Below are 15,248 nucleotides of genomic sequence, written 5' to 3' on the forward strand. Positions count from 1 at the left end.
ATGGACTATCACAACGAAGAAAAGGCTTGGCTTAGCCAAAACTATAGTGAGAGCTCATCCTTCAGACTAAGGGGCTTCTCATTAGCACAGCACAGCCTTGTATCAGCTGTTGTGAAGGGACAACAGAGAAAGCTCAAACCCATCAAACCCTGGGCAATACTTCTGTATGGTTGTTTTTTCCTGCAGTCCAGACAAGAGCAATTCATAATTGTCCCACTAAGTTAAACATTCAGATAACTCAAATAATAAGACTTTTGTAAAACAAAGCTTGGAAACTTCAGCCAGATGAGGTTTTCCATTATTATGTGGAAAACAGTGTCAGAAATCATCACTTATTCAATATTGTGATCCTCTGGGATTTATTTTTTATTGAGAATCAAACATCATCAAACATAAACTTCTTTTTAAAAATATCACTAGAAGTTTTATCTTTCAGACAAGACATAATCCCCAGATCCTGACCCTGTGTGGTTACTGACAGACCCTTTGTATTTTCCATGGAGCTGGATGGTTCACTCATGTTTCCTGATCAAATTGCTCATTCTTTTTGACTATCTCTATATTTCTTGTGGTTTCAGGCTAAGATAGACAGCATTTTTCCTGCAGTTCTTGTCTTGCTTGAGGGTGCTGTGTGTTTTCAGACAGCTGCCATGTCCCCTGCAGCATCAAAGAGGCTGCAAATGGAGGCACTCACCAATGTGCAGCCAGTGATGCTTTTAAGTGTCCCCAAACTTACCTTGTAATTGTGCCAGCTCTGCTTTGGAGAGGGCTGTGCTCCCTTCCAGCCCTGCTTTCTGACTCTGGTAAGGCTTTGAGGATGCAAGTGCTGCACACATGAGGCAGCTGGGGTTGTGCCTGGGAAGTGTGTGGTGCTGGAAGAGGTTTGGGTGACACAGGCTGTGTCTGTTCCCAAATGTCACAGCCCTTCACGTGCCCAGGGCTGTTCTTGGCTCGCCAGCAGCAGGAGCAGCTGAGGCTGCTGGTGAATCCAGGATGCTGGGACAGGGCAGTGCTGGGGAGGGGACAGTGACCTGGGGCAAAGACAGCTGGCATATCTCCAGTGGATGCTCCACAAAGCCCCGGTCGTGGCTGGGACCTTCCCAAAGGCAGTGAAGCGGGAATTCCTCAGCATCCTCTATGGAAGGAGCCTGGCTCCTGCAGGAGCTTCCAGCACAGACCTTGGGCACACTGGGGAGCAAGGCTGGGGGGGAATGAGGAGCTGGCAGTTCACCCTTCACACCCAGCACTTGAAAACCCCAAATGACTGGTCACCATCCAAGCCAGCTGGCAGGGGACCTGCTGCTTCTCCACAGGAATCGTGCCAAAGGCTTTGCAGGTGAGTCCCACTTCCAAATTCCAACCCAGGGGACAAAGCAATGGCTGGGCTTGCTCTCCATCTTCTGAGCAAGACTGGAAAAGTTGAAGCAAGTGATGCCTCCATGTGCAAAGGAGTTCCAGGCCTCCAACCCTTCCCTATGCCCCATCCTGATGCCAGAGACATCTGGAGACATTTCCCAAGCATGAGCTTCACATAAACCACCTCCTCTTGTCCCCTTCCCCAGCCAAATCAATAAAGACATGACTGAAACCTTTAGAGCGTGTGTGGGATCCAGCTGAGAAAAACAAACCTCCGGGTCTCGCTATGGTTATGGAAGCAGCGATGTCGCCTGGAAAGTATGTACCAGGGAGCAGAGAGCAGAGGGGTGAGCAGAGGAGCTGGGCACCAGCTCAAATATGACTCAAAATCATGGGAAATTATTTCTGATTAATGTAATTACTTCGGCTCCAGCCCTGATCAATATGAGGAGCTAAAATGCTCATAAACCAGCCGAGAATGTGAACTATGCAGAATGATTTGTAAAAGGTGTTTGGCTGGGTGTTCTCTCCCCTGGCTGTTGGGCTGCCCAGGGCAGGGTGACCTGGTGCTGTGGGAGGTGGGAGAGCAGTGATTTGCTAATTGCAAACTGGTGGCCCCCAAATGAGAATCCCCCTAAAGGAACAGGGAGGGGACTGCCTCATGCAGGCCCCGAGTCTAAATAAAAGCAACCAGCCTGCTTGGCTGGGCTTCTTCTGTGCTCTGACCACAAAACCACAGCCAAGACTGGCCTTTTGCAGGCTTATGGCGGCCCCCACAGTGTGGGGAGGTTCTGGTGGGCTGGCAGCCAGCACAGCCCAGGCAGAGTGAGGCAGTGGAGATCTGCAGGACCATGGGGACACAGCTGGAGAGGACAGCATCCTCAGACCTCCTACTGCCTGAGCCTGAGCTGTGCCAAGTGTGGTGTCAGTCACACGGGAGTGCTGCTTCCTCCAGAGGGGCTGGGCTGTGTCTGAGGGAACCTCACCACAGGAGCAGATCAGGAGGAGAAGCCTGGGACATCCCTGGAGAGCAAGGCCAGGTTAAATGTGGCTTTGAGAAACTTTGTCTGGTGAAAAGTGTCCCTGGCCATGGCAGGTGATTGGGAACTAGATGGTCTTTAAGATCCCTTTCATCTCAAACCATCCTGTGATTCAAACATGCCCTGCAGCAGGTCCCCATGAATGATGTCTGTGGCCATATGAAGGTGGTAGGAATTTCCCCCTGTGAAGACAAGCTGGGGAAAAGGTGCCTTGGGACATGGGGGTCTGCCATGAACTGGTGGCTGCTCTGACATGAGGAGGAAAGGGAAGAATGGCTGTTACAGTCTCAGTTTTGTCCTGCTGTTCCCCAGGAAGATGGGTTAGGCTGGGCTGGGAATTGCAAGGCTTCCCTCCTGTACTTTCAAATCAAGACTCTTTGCGGTGGGTTTCCACCTGCTGCAGGGTTTTGGGAGAGAAATAGAGAAAGGGAGTATTTGACTTATGTGACTGTCTGCACCAAGGCTGGTGATAGCAGCCTGGCTATGGCTTGTCTTGTCTCAGGAGCTGTTCCCAGCCAGTTTGGAGTCAGCCAGAGCCCCAGAGGACCATCTTACAAGGCTGCTCCTCTCCTGAACCAAGCTCCAGGAAGGAAAATGCAGCCTGGAACCCCTGTCACTGGGGCAGCAATTGGAGTGTGGAGAGTAGTGTGTGTGTGGGGCAGCCAGGCTGCTCCGCTGCCCTCCTGACTGGCCCAGGCTGCAGAGAATGTTTTGAGGTGATTTCACTGCTGTCCATGATACTTTTCCAACATTATCTCCATGTCCTTCCTGGGGCAGAGAGCTCCCTAGGCCACATGGAGAAATGCTGCTCTGTGATTTTGCTGGAAACCACATGTAGCACAGCGTGGTTGGGGTTAGGAGAGCCGTTCCCCTGGTATTTGGCTGCCCTCTCCACTGCCAGAAGCTGACCGCATTCAAATCCCAGTTTTCCTCACACTCCGTGGTCCTGCTGAGCTGTGGTCTGCCACCCGCGCAGGCGAAGCCATCCTGCTGGCCTGCCACCCAGAAATCCTGCTCTGGATCATCTGTGGGAGGATTAAACACAAACACTTGGCAAACTGCAGTCCTCGAGCACGAGGCAATGAGCCGAGGCAAGGGAACATCCTCCGAGCTGGGCAGGAGAAGCCAAGCCAGCCTGGCACGTGTGAGTGGACAGGGGACAAGTGCAGAGGCTCTGACTCCAAGGGACACCAGAGGCTCTGACTCCAAGGGACACCAGAGGCTCTGACTCCAAGGGACACCAGCCCCTCTCTACGTGCAGCTTCGAGATCTCGCTTTGCTGCTGCCACAGTTCTTGTGGTGCTACTTCTCCTTCAGAGCATCCTGTGACCAGCAGATTGGTGCAGGGATGCTCTGCTCAGCCCAGTGTCCCTGCAGTGAGGCAGAGTCGTGCCTCCAGCCTGGGTTGCTGCAGCCTCTCTCCATAACCCCAACCCTACAGTGCTGCTGTGCCTTCCCCTGCCCTACACTTACCTTGTGCCTCCTGTGATGGCAGCAAAGGTGCTACAGCCCACAGAGAGGCAGCTTGAAGGTCCTGCATTGTCACACAGCTTCTGCTTGGACCTGGACACAGCCTCACTGTCCTCCTTGTCCCCATGCAGGACCACGGGCACCTGATTTGAGCCAAATTTCCTCTCCCAGGACTTGTCTGCAGGGTGAGAGCCCAGTTTTGCTCCTCCTGCTTCTGAGCCTTGGCCCCTGGAAACATCTGTGAGGAAATAGCTGAAGGTATTAAAAGGGGAGGCAGGAAACACTCTGAATATTTTTTTTCCCTAAATATAATGACACTAATGTTGTTTGCAGTGTTAAAAATAGAAATGAAGAGAACCTGCCTTTTTCCTGTTTGCTTTCAGCTCTCACTTTCCTCCCTGTCTCTGCATTCTGGGGATCTGCATAAAAATAAACCCAAGAAAGATCTTAGCAATGCGTGAAGTGAAGCCAGATGAGTTTGGCCTTGGCTCCAGCTTTCCCAAGTGGGGCCATGCTCCTCTGTGGAGCACGGGGAGCCTCAGGCTGTGCACTCCCCACCTCCAGCCACTGTCCCTGCAGGCTCAGGCTGGCTGTGGTGGGATCAGACTGACCCTGCTGCTGGCAGATCTCACTGGGAGTGTGGCCACCTGCTGTGTCCTGGCTCTGGTCACTCTCCTGACTTCCCCAAGTAGATCAATGGGCTCCAAGCAGCACTGCTGCTCTTCCTCCCATGGCTGGCAGAGCCGTGCTCCTGCCCCAGGCTGGATCTGCCAGACTGCTACCACAGAAGCCCTGGGCAAAATCTTCCTGCTCCCACCTCCTCTGCTGGAGATATTTCTCCAGGTGCCTGTGGCACATCCCACATGCCCTGCATGTACCCATTCCCAGGTCTCCCTCCCAGCCTCCTTCGATTGGGAGGATTTTGCTGCCAATCTCTCACCAGCTCATTAGAGAGCAATGCTCATCACTGAATTCAGAGGCTGATGGATTCAAATTCAGCTTTGATCCAGACCAGGGTCCCCAGAACCTGGATGATCAGGAGTGGGAGCCAAATCCCAGTCCCAAGCACAGCAATCTGGCTACAGTTTCACAGTGTCTGACCAGCAACGTGCCTTTAATGTGGGAGGCAATACCACACCCTGGGTCAGCACGGCATGCCTGGTTGCTGCAGGTGTTCAGATGGAAAGCTCAGCACTCATTTTTCAGCAGAGCAACCCAGGGAATGCGTGTCTTGGATGGAGGCTGCTGCCTGATTTATTACAGACTCAGCTCGAGGTGCCTTGGGACAGTAAACCCTGGCAGAGGATGAGAGGCAGGCGTGTGTACAGATGGATTGCAGCACACAAAATGCTGTGTTGTAGTAAGACTGCCTGGAATGCACCAGGAGCGGGAGGATGAATGAGTCCTCTGGCCTGGTTTACATTCCTCTCCCATCCCCAGTTTCTTTCTTGAGCTGGTGAATGGGGAGGGTGGGCAGCCTTCAGCTTTTGGTCTGTCTTGGAAATCCATGAGGCAGCCAAGCACTGGTCTGGAGTGTTGCTGGCACTGTCCTGGCCACATGAGCATGATGACAGTGCCAGAGGACTGGCTCCACTATGTCCAGGTGCCACCCCTTGTGCAACATCCCTCAAAAGGCTGACTTTTGCAAGGAGTGTTTTTTTCACAACGTGGCAGCTTACAGGGTTGACCGCAGGTTGTTCTTAGTTAGCTGGAAATTGAGTCTTTAAAATGTCACTGGAGTATTGTGAGTCACTGTCTGGGCCACTTTTGTGTCAAAGAGCCAGTTCTCCTCTCTGTCACTGTAAAGTCTATGCTTGAACCTGGCATGATGTGATTGTTAAAACAAGAAGCTTCCCCATGTTTCCCTGCCCTCCACTAGCTTCTTTCCTGGCCTTGGCATATTTCTGGCCCCTGGTAGTCCACACACTTCTGCAGTTTTCCAGCTGCCTCTTCCTGACCAGGCATGTCTGAAGCTGCCAGTGCCCAGTCTCTGCTGGCAGTGAGTGTTCAGGTTTTTTAGCAGTGGTGTGTCAGCAGTACCCAAAGGGACCATTCATTCACAGAATGGGACACTGGGGACTCTCTGACTGTGCTTTTGGGGCCCATTTGGGTCCCAGTGGCAGGACTGGGATTCCAAGCCCACCTGGTTCAATCTGTCACGGTGTTAACTGGGGCTGAGCCAGAACCATTGGCACAGGGTGGACAGTGGGGACTGACAGCCCGTCCCCATGAGCTCCTGCCCTGCTTAATGCATGTCTGACAGTCCCTCTGCAATGCACAGTGGGGTGATTGCCCTGGATTTGAGATGGGAGCTCAACCACAGGAATTTCCCAGGTGCTCCTCTATGCCTGGTCCTGCTCCTGGCCTGCAAGATGTCCCACAACCCACGTCTTCATTGTGAACTGGGAATGAGAGAAAGCCTTGGCATTTGAGGAGTAGAAAACAGCCCTTGGCAAGGATTTAGCCATAACCTGTGTGTTCTTGTACTTGGCCTCTTCACCTGGCCAGGCCGAGCAGACAACCTGAGCTTCCCGGGGCAGAGGGGCTGGACTCTTGGTCTGTCTGTGACGGGGCAGGCGGTGGCAGCCCCACAGCCCTGGTCCTACAGCTCCAATTCCACAGCCCCGGTCCCTTATCCCTGGTCCCACAGCTCCAATCCCTCATCCCAAATCCCGCAGCTCCAATCCCTCATCCCCAATCCCGCAGCTCCAATCCCTCATCCCCAATCCCGCAGCCCCAATCCCTCATTCCCAGCCCCAATCCCAATCCCTCATTCCCAGCCCCAATCCCAATCCCTCATTCCCGGCCCCAATCCCAATCCCTCATTCCCGGCCCCAATCCCAATCCCTCATTCCCGGCCCCAATCCCAATCCCTCATTCCCGGCCCCAATCCCAATCCCTCATTCCCGGCCCCAATCCCAATCCCTCATTCCCGGCCCCAATCCCAATCCCTCATTCCCGGCCCCAATCCCCAATCCCTCATTCCCAGCCCCAATCCCAATCCCTCATCCCCAGCCCCAATCCCAATCCCTCATTCCCGGCCCCAATCCCAATCCCTCATTCCCGGCCCCAATCCCAATCCCTCATTCCCAGCCCCAATCCCAATCCCTCATTCCCGGCCCCAATCCCAATCCCTCATTCCCAGCCCCAATCCCAATCCCTCATTCCCAGCCCCAATCCCAATCCCTCATTCCCAATCCCAATCCCTCATTCCCAGCCCAGCCGCAGCTCACGGGCTCTGCCTCCCTCTCGTGGCCGCTGTGCTCGGGCTCGCCGGGAGCTGCGGGGCTCTCACCTTGCCCCTTGCACTGGGGAGATCTGTGGGAACACCTGGTTGTTCCCCTTCTTCCTCTGCTCCCTCTCCCCTTCTCCTGCCTTCCTCTACCTGCAGTAGCTCCTAGTGTTGATTTTTCTGGTGGTGCTCAGCAAGCCCTGTTTGAGGAGTCAACAACCCCTATGAGTGCTCAGTTTGGGATCCTCAGTTTGGGATCACCCAGACCCTCACTGGGATTTCAGGTTGAGTGATCTGGACATCCTGGGATGCATCTTTGATTTGGGATTAGGGAGAACAATTTAAGTTACTGCTCTGCTCTTCAGATCCTAAATCTGAGCATGAGAACTGCTCCTGTACTAATACCACCTACAGGCAAGGCTGAGCAGTAGCAGGGATGGACCAATGCCAGAACCAAACCCTGCTGTCTGCCAGGTTTAAGGGCTCTACAGGGTCAGGGTGGCAGAAGAGTGGGGACAGTCCCCCCAGTTTTGCTTTGCAGAATGTGACCTGCAGGTGTCAGAGCCCTGAGAACACTAATGGCCTTGTAGCCCTTACCAGCCTCACCTGCCCCATGCCCACAGGCCCAGGAGCTGTATTTAAGTTCAGCTCAGAGCCTCAGAACTCTTCCTGGCTGTGCTGGGGCAATGCCGGGCTCCAGTACAGCCACAGTGGTGCCTGGCCATGGGTCCTTCTGTCCTGAATTCCACCTGTTGACTGTTTTCCTGGCTCGGTGTCATCCCTGCACCATTGCTCTGGACCTGCTGGTGCTCCTGGACCTGATCCTAGCCCTGATGGTCACACTGACTTCCTGGCTTGGCCTGGGACCTACCCCATCACTGTAATGTTGCCTGTGATGTTGTGATCTGTGCCCTTGGATGTACCTGGCTGCCACCTCTGGGTCTGTGCTGCTCCCTGTTCTGGCCCAACATCTGGGTTTGGGCATAGACACAAAGATCTGGCCTGGCCTGGGCTGGAGATGAAGCTATGGGGCAATGACGGGCTCTTTAACCCTGGTCTGTGAGTGCTGCTGAGAAGATCAGGGACCCCCTTCAGCTCTGGCACTGCTGTGTTACAGCCTGAGCAGGATGGTTTGGTCAGAGCCTGTATCCATGGAAGCACCCAGAGTTAAATCCCTGCTGTGGTAGGGTTTTGAGTGGATGAGATGCCCTCCTTTCCCCAGTACTGAGGACTCCACAGACAGCACCTCCTTACACGAGAGCTGTGTCTCCTGCATCCTGCCAGCGCTGCTCCCACCCCTCTTCCCCCAGTCCCACCCAAATGAGTGTGTGATGAAGGGCTGAGAGCTCAGCTAAAATCCCTGAGAAAGCACAAAGCTGATCCTGTGAATCCCTGGGGTGTGCGGGAATGCACAACCCAACAAAGCAGGCTCCAGAAGGTATTGCCTGGGCACCCTGTGGGGAGGTGAGAAGTGCCATTTAGTTTAACTGGAAGCCCCCAAAGTCCCCTGCGCTGTGCTTTTAGCTGGGGAGGTTTGGGGTTTCCTGCCATGGCAGCAGCCTGGGCTGAGGCTGTGATATTAGAAAGAGTCTGAGGGGGGCAATATTATGCTGATCATTTCTATTTCCTGGTGCTCCATCCTATCTGAACTATCTCTAAGAAGGTCAGATTTGGCAAAAGCATTTTCCCTTTCTTTTTGTGCCATTCCAGTGAGGATGGGATGCATGGTGCTGACCTGTGGCACCACAGTCCTGACAAGTGCTGTCCTCAGCTCCTCTCTGTCCTTCAGTGGCCCGGGTAGCAGGATCTGGCCGTGTGCTGTTAATCTAATTACCTGCTTACCCTGAGGGCTGCAGAACAGCTCAGCCCTCCACAGTGTGACATGTGCTGTTAAACCCCTGGCATCAGTCTCTTCTGGGGCCAGAGCAGCTTGTCCTGCTGGTCACAGCTGCTGGGGTGCAGACAGCACCCTGGCCAGAGGCTTCCTTTGGGATCCCTGTCACTCTGCCCAGTGACTCCGTGACTTCTAGGCAGCACTTGGCCATGGAACATGGTGTGACATCTGATCTAGCTCCTTCGCTGGATGTAGCTGTGAGTTGCCTGTGGGGATGGAGACCTGTTCCTTGTACAGCTCTGGATAACTGGGGGAAGAGCTCGGGTGCACTGTGGGTTTGGGGCTGTGGAGCTTTGCATACGTGAAAAACTGCACAAGCCTTGGTTCCCCTGGGCCTGCCTTGCAGAGATAAAATCAGAGGTGTCAGTGTGTGTCTCTTGGTCCTCATTCAAAAAGTGGACTTGAATAGAGACATGTGTTAGCTGGCCACAGCTGGGCTTGTGCTCAGCTTGGGAGCTGAATTGCCCTGTTCAGTGACCCTTTGCTGGAGCAGGGCATCCTGCTCCCGGTGGAATTCCCTTGAGAGAAGGGAAGGGCTGTGTGGGGGAATGTGTTCTGGATGGGGCCTGGAACACTTCCCTCCGCCCTCCCCAAGAGATCCCAGAGCAATAGGCTGTGCTGTGGGCTCAGGGTGCCCAGGGCCAGGCCAGAAGGGCTATTCCAGCTCTGTGGAAGAGGGCAGGAAGGTCAGACTGGAGCACTGGGGTCATGTTCCAGCCACAGCCTGGACACAGCAGTGCTGTTCCTGTGGAGGTTTCGACCTGTAGGTCAGATGAACCTTTTGAAATGGTGCTAAAAAACCCTTAGGAGGAGCTTGTTGTGGCAGACTGGGGTGAATCCGGGTGCAAATCTTGTCTCTGTTGGTGAGTGGTGTTAACAAGGAGGGCAGCAACCTCGGCAAACAGGGTGGCAGAGCTGCCTTGCTGAGTCACGGCTCTGCTACACCCAGCTGTGATCAGGGATGTGTTTATTCTTTTAAGGAACACAAAAGAGGAATGTGTCCCCACGTCCTGATTGCTGGAAATCAGTCTGAGCTGCACTGAGACCTGCTCAGCGTGGTGTGGGAACCCGCTGGGGTATGCTGGAACATGCCTGGCTCACATGCTGTTCTTGTCTCTGGGCTTCTCTTTGTGAAAATTGGGGTCAGGACAGGGAGGGACTGATGTGTACCTGGGCTGGAGTCCCCTGGTGTGCTGGCACCAGAAAGGTCCCCTGTCCTGCCTGGTAGGGGTCTCTGGGCTGACCCAGGCAGGAGGGGGAACCTCTTATCATCCTACCAGAAGTAAGACAGTAAGTAAAACAGTTCAAATCCTGCAAGCAGTATCAGGTTCAGTAATTCCCTAGCAACAAAAGCCTTTCCCCAGGGCCTGAGTCATCATTCCTTGTGGTGAAGATGATGGGTGCACTTGGCCAGGGAAGCCTTGTACCCACCCATCCCCTTATCTCCTGGTCTCCTCAGGATGATCTTGGCATAAAATGTTCTGTCCTTGACAGAGGTCACATCCCAGTGAGGTTTTTGTCTTAGCTGATGTGGCTGCTTCAGGTTTCTTTCAGCTCCTCTTGACAGCACTGGCACAAGAGGAACAGGGCCACGTCTTTCCATAGGGTGGAGGTGGCTCCTTGCCTTTACCCACAAGAGAAATCCAAGGGCAGCCAGAGCCCAGGAGGAGCTGAGCTACCTGGCAAGGTGAACCCTGCTTCCATTTGCGATGATAATGCCCTTGTTCTTGAACTTGAACACTGGATTTAACAGTGACAAAGGCTGACAAAGCAGGTAGAGCAGAGGGCAGGGGTGTGCTCTGCACTGCAGGGACTGTGTGCTCCTGGGATCCAAATTGCTGTGTGAGAGTGGGGCTGCCTTTATCCTTAGACATCCCACAGCTTCCAGGGTGGGCCTTTCCAGGAGCATTTCCTGCAGGCATTTCCAGGTCTGAAATGCTGCCAGACTCAGACCACTGCTCTTTCCCACAGCCCAAAGCACTGACTGTGTTTCTCTGCCTTCTCTCTGCTTTATCACTTTCAAAGCTGTGTTTATACCAATCTGGGGGGGTGGCATACTTGTCCAGTGGGGTCTGGAGCAGTCCAACCCCACCCCAGATCATTTCAGGTAGCCTTATTGTCCAGGAGATGCTCAGAATAGGTTGAAATACATGATGCTGGCTGCAAATTTGCCCTCTGTGTTACAGCCCTAATCTGGTTAGGGGATCAGTGCAGCAGGCTTGCAGCAGCCCACGTGGCTCTGCCAGTGGCTGCATCCTGGGTTGTGCCCATGCTGGGCATGTCATCAGCTGAGTATGAATTTCTGTGCTGCTTAAAAATGCCCCAAAATGGGAAAATGCAACCTGTTTACAGGGTAGCCTCATCTGTTCCCTGGGGTATATCTCAGGGGGTTTCTGTTGCAGAGGTTCTTTCTATTTTCAGGCTGGTGTTGTTTTAGGGCTGTCAGGGTTGTGTTTTCCTTGTGAGCAGTGCCAGACAGGAGCCTCCCAGAGGGGTCTGCCCAGTGGTGCTTCTGAAGTGTCATCAGCCCTCCAAGGAGCTGCTTGGTGCCCTCTCTGTTTTCTCTGATGCTCTTGGCCCTGCAGTTTCATGAATATCCTTAGGAAAAGCCCAGCACCCATTCCCTGCTGATGGAGAGCTAGGACAAAGTGTGCCCAAGACCAGGGGGTAGTAACAGGATCTGCTTCTGCTTTTGGAGGCCAGTGTTGTGTCTACTTCCGGCTCCTTTGAGAGCAGAGGGGAAATGAAGTCCCTTTGGGGGGCAGGGTGGATCCTCAGCAGGGCTTTTGCCCTTCCCATGGACCACAGAGTCCATGATCCCCAGCAGGAGCCAAATGAGAGACAGCTGAGTTCCCACCAGTGACTCCAGTGATGGCTCACCCAGGGGCAGAGGTTTCCCCTGCCCTGCAGGGAAGCTGCAGAAATTAAATGGGAATTGCTGAGATAAGTTAAGGCTTTGTTTCCAAAACAAAAATTTTGCAGAAGCAATGGATGTGAGGGCTGAAAATGTCTCATCTGGCAAAGTTGACCAATACAGCATTATGTCATATTTATACATGACAGTGGCATTTATACTCACAGAATTAATGAATCTAAACACATTTTCCTCCATTAGCCACTTAGAATGGGCTGTAGTGAGATACTGGTATCTCATTTAAAAAAAACAACAAAAAAACCAACAAACCAAAAAAACCCCCAAAACAAAATAGAAAAGTGCCTTTTTTAAGATCTAAGCCCAGCATAAACACACTTATTATTTTTGGAAAGCTGTTTGCAGGTGTCAGCAACCCTGACACACAGCTGGTATTAACTTCTGGGGGCAAGAGAAAGGGAACAGGTTTAAATATAGTTCCTGGGAAATAAGCATTGGAATAGCTTCCAAGATCAGTTTTACCTCTACTTTGCTGCCTGGAATTTTCCCTAAAAATACAAAAGATAAACAATTAACCTCAGGGACCAGACACATGTGCAGAGGAACAGTTGCTTTCCTGAAGGATGGCCCCAGAGCATCCTTGTGCTTGTCCAGACAGGGCCCTGTTTGTGCCCCTCTGGTTTCCCAAGTGGGAATTCACTATTAAAAGACAGATTTGCTCTTCTTGAGCCTTCTGGCTGTGGAGATGTGGTGTTCTCATAGGGAACCACAGATTTAATACCAACAGCACAGCAGCTATTGCAACCACCCAATTAAGGCAGTGGTAAAGATGGATAAAGTGGATCAGGGTCAGGTCAATTAAAATCAGCCCAAGCCATGTTTCTAAGGCTCTGCAACACACTTGTGTCCAATGAATGCACTGTGCTGACACTCCTGGAAAGAGCTGAGTCTGCAGCACATGTGTATTTGCTAAGCAGGAAAAAACCTATCAAAAACCCCTTACTGCACCATTCCCAGTCAATGGGGCCAGTTCAGCTCCATTTTCCTCTTTCTGACCTTTGCTATCAACTCTCCTCCTAGCAGAAAATTACCCGCAGGCTATTTTTTTTTACCCTGTAATTTCCTCTAATCTCAAAGAAATGCTCTAATTGACCTCTGTCCTCCCAGTGTACATGACACACCGAGCAGGGCTGTGCCCACAAAAGATCCTTGCAAAGCACCATCTATTCACACCTGGGCTATTTATGTTGTAATGGCTTTGAACCAGAAGTCAGACCTCAAATATGTGATGCTGTGAGTCATTATCTAGGCAAAATAGATGTTTTTCAGGTGGCTGATAAAAAAAAGCCCATGACATGCAGGTGATGGTCCATGTGAGCCAGAGCTCTCCTTGCTCAAAGGCAGTTTCACACCCAGTAGCTGATTTGTACCCTGCCTAGACCACTTTGTTTGTGCCCAGACCATCTATGCACACTCAGAGAGGGGAGGGGTGTGTCTCCCAAATTCAGCACTTTCAGAGCTTTGGGAGCTTGAAACTATTTTAAAATATATGCTGTTTATCCCTGCTGGTTTTCCATAAGCCTGGTTAGTGCTGTTCCATCTCGCAGTCTCCTGGAAGCCCTGTGTGGTGCTGGCCCCATACTTGGCAGCTAATGATTACTTTCCCCTGCCAGTCACTATTTTGTAAAGAATATTTTTGCCTGTTAGCTATGGCTAATGTGCTTTGTACAACATGGATGCAGTCAGGGCATCCCTGAAAGGCTGTATTTAATAAAAGAACATGCTGATGAACCTTCCACATCAGCCAAGCCCTGCGCTGTTCCCACAGGCTCCACTGCAATGCACATACCCAAATAACCTTGGGATTTGAGTTGAAAAACTACCGTCTTCTCACTGCCTACTTGGCTTTGGGGCATAAATTCCGTGACTGCTCTCGTGGCAAAGCTGGGGAGGAGTGACAAGGGAGGCCGGTGACATTTCCTTGTGCAGCAGTGAGCCTGTAGCATGTCCTGCACTCACCAAGCAGTGCCAGCACCAGCTCACAGCCCTTGCTTTCAGGGCTGCTTGCTCCCCTGGGCTGTTTGCTGTCACCTGCCTGTGACAGCACAGGGCTGCAGGAGCACCCAGCCTTCCCCATCCCCACAAGCAGAGCTCTGCCTAGCTAATCCCCTGCTGCCAGCTTCCACAAACAGTGTCCATCCGGAGTAAACACAGCTGGGGAAGGAGATGAGGAAACTTTATTTTGCAACCATTTGTGGTAGTGTTCACAACTACAGCCCCAAGTGCTTTCTCTGCTTACGCACCAGAGCAAGTAACAATAGTATTTTTCATTGATATAGTGACTTTTGTCTCCAAGGCTCCCTGCAGACCCGGCCTGTGGTCTGGGCATGGCCTCACGACCTGGGCACATGAACTCCTGTCATGAAGAACTAAACTGTGGTCCTTGTCTCTGCAGTGATTTTGGAAATACCAGCTGCCTGGTCAGTGCCTTCTGGGAAGCTTAGAGCTCATCTAACCCAGGGCTGCATATGGGCCCCAGGGATGTTCCCCAAGGGTCGATCTAGGGAAGGTTCCATTTGGCAAATTTGCCTTTAGCTAGATAGGGACACTAGGTCTGGAGTGACTGAAACTCTGCTCTCCCCAGTATCAGACAGTCCAGGCAGAGAGGAGCAGGCAGAACTTCTCTGAAAGTCTCTTTCTGGAGACACTCAAAAACAACCTGGGCACAACCCTGTGCAACCTACTCTAGGTGAAACTTTATTAGCAGGGAGGCTGGACTAAATTATCTCCAGAGCTCCCTTTCTGTGATTGTGGCTTTCTGCCTCGCTGTCTTCACAAATGTGGGCTGCCATGTGCATCACCACGGGAGAGGAAAGCAGGATGCAGAGGAGCAGCATAAAACATGGCCAGGTCACTGAAAATAAGAAATGAAAAGCTGAGTGTGAGTTTGCCCGAGCTGCAAGTAGATGTATGGTGGACCAAAAGCCATCAGACAAAATAAAGTGAGTCACTGAGCAGCAGGTTTGAGAGCAGGAAAGGTTAAAACAAACATTGTTGAATTGGCTTAAGACTGCAATCAAAGCTGGAGATTGCTTTCCTGTTCTTCAGGCCGAGCTGTCGTTTTTTGCTGTTCTATTTTCTGCCAGTGTGATCATTGGAGGAGCAGGTCCACCCGGGCCCTCAGCTCCTGAAGGAAACGCGAGTGGGATTGCAGGAAGGGTAGATTTATACTAAACGTGAGGGAGAAATTCTTCCCTGTGAGAATGGTGAGGGCGGCACAGGTTGCTCAGAGACGCTGTGGCTGCCCCTGGATCCCTGGAAGCGTCCAAGGCCAGGCTGGACGGGGCTTGGAGCACGCTGGGATAGCGGCAGGGGTCCCTGCCC

This window comes from Pseudopodoces humilis, chromosome 19 (assembly GCF_049639895.1).
Source record: "Pseudopodoces humilis isolate 2021_Gansu_Grassland_sample_001 chromosome 19, ASM4963989v1, whole genome shotgun sequence".
NCBI classification, from domain to species: domain Eukaryota; kingdom Metazoa; phylum Chordata; class Aves; order Passeriformes; family Paridae; genus Pseudopodoces; species Pseudopodoces humilis.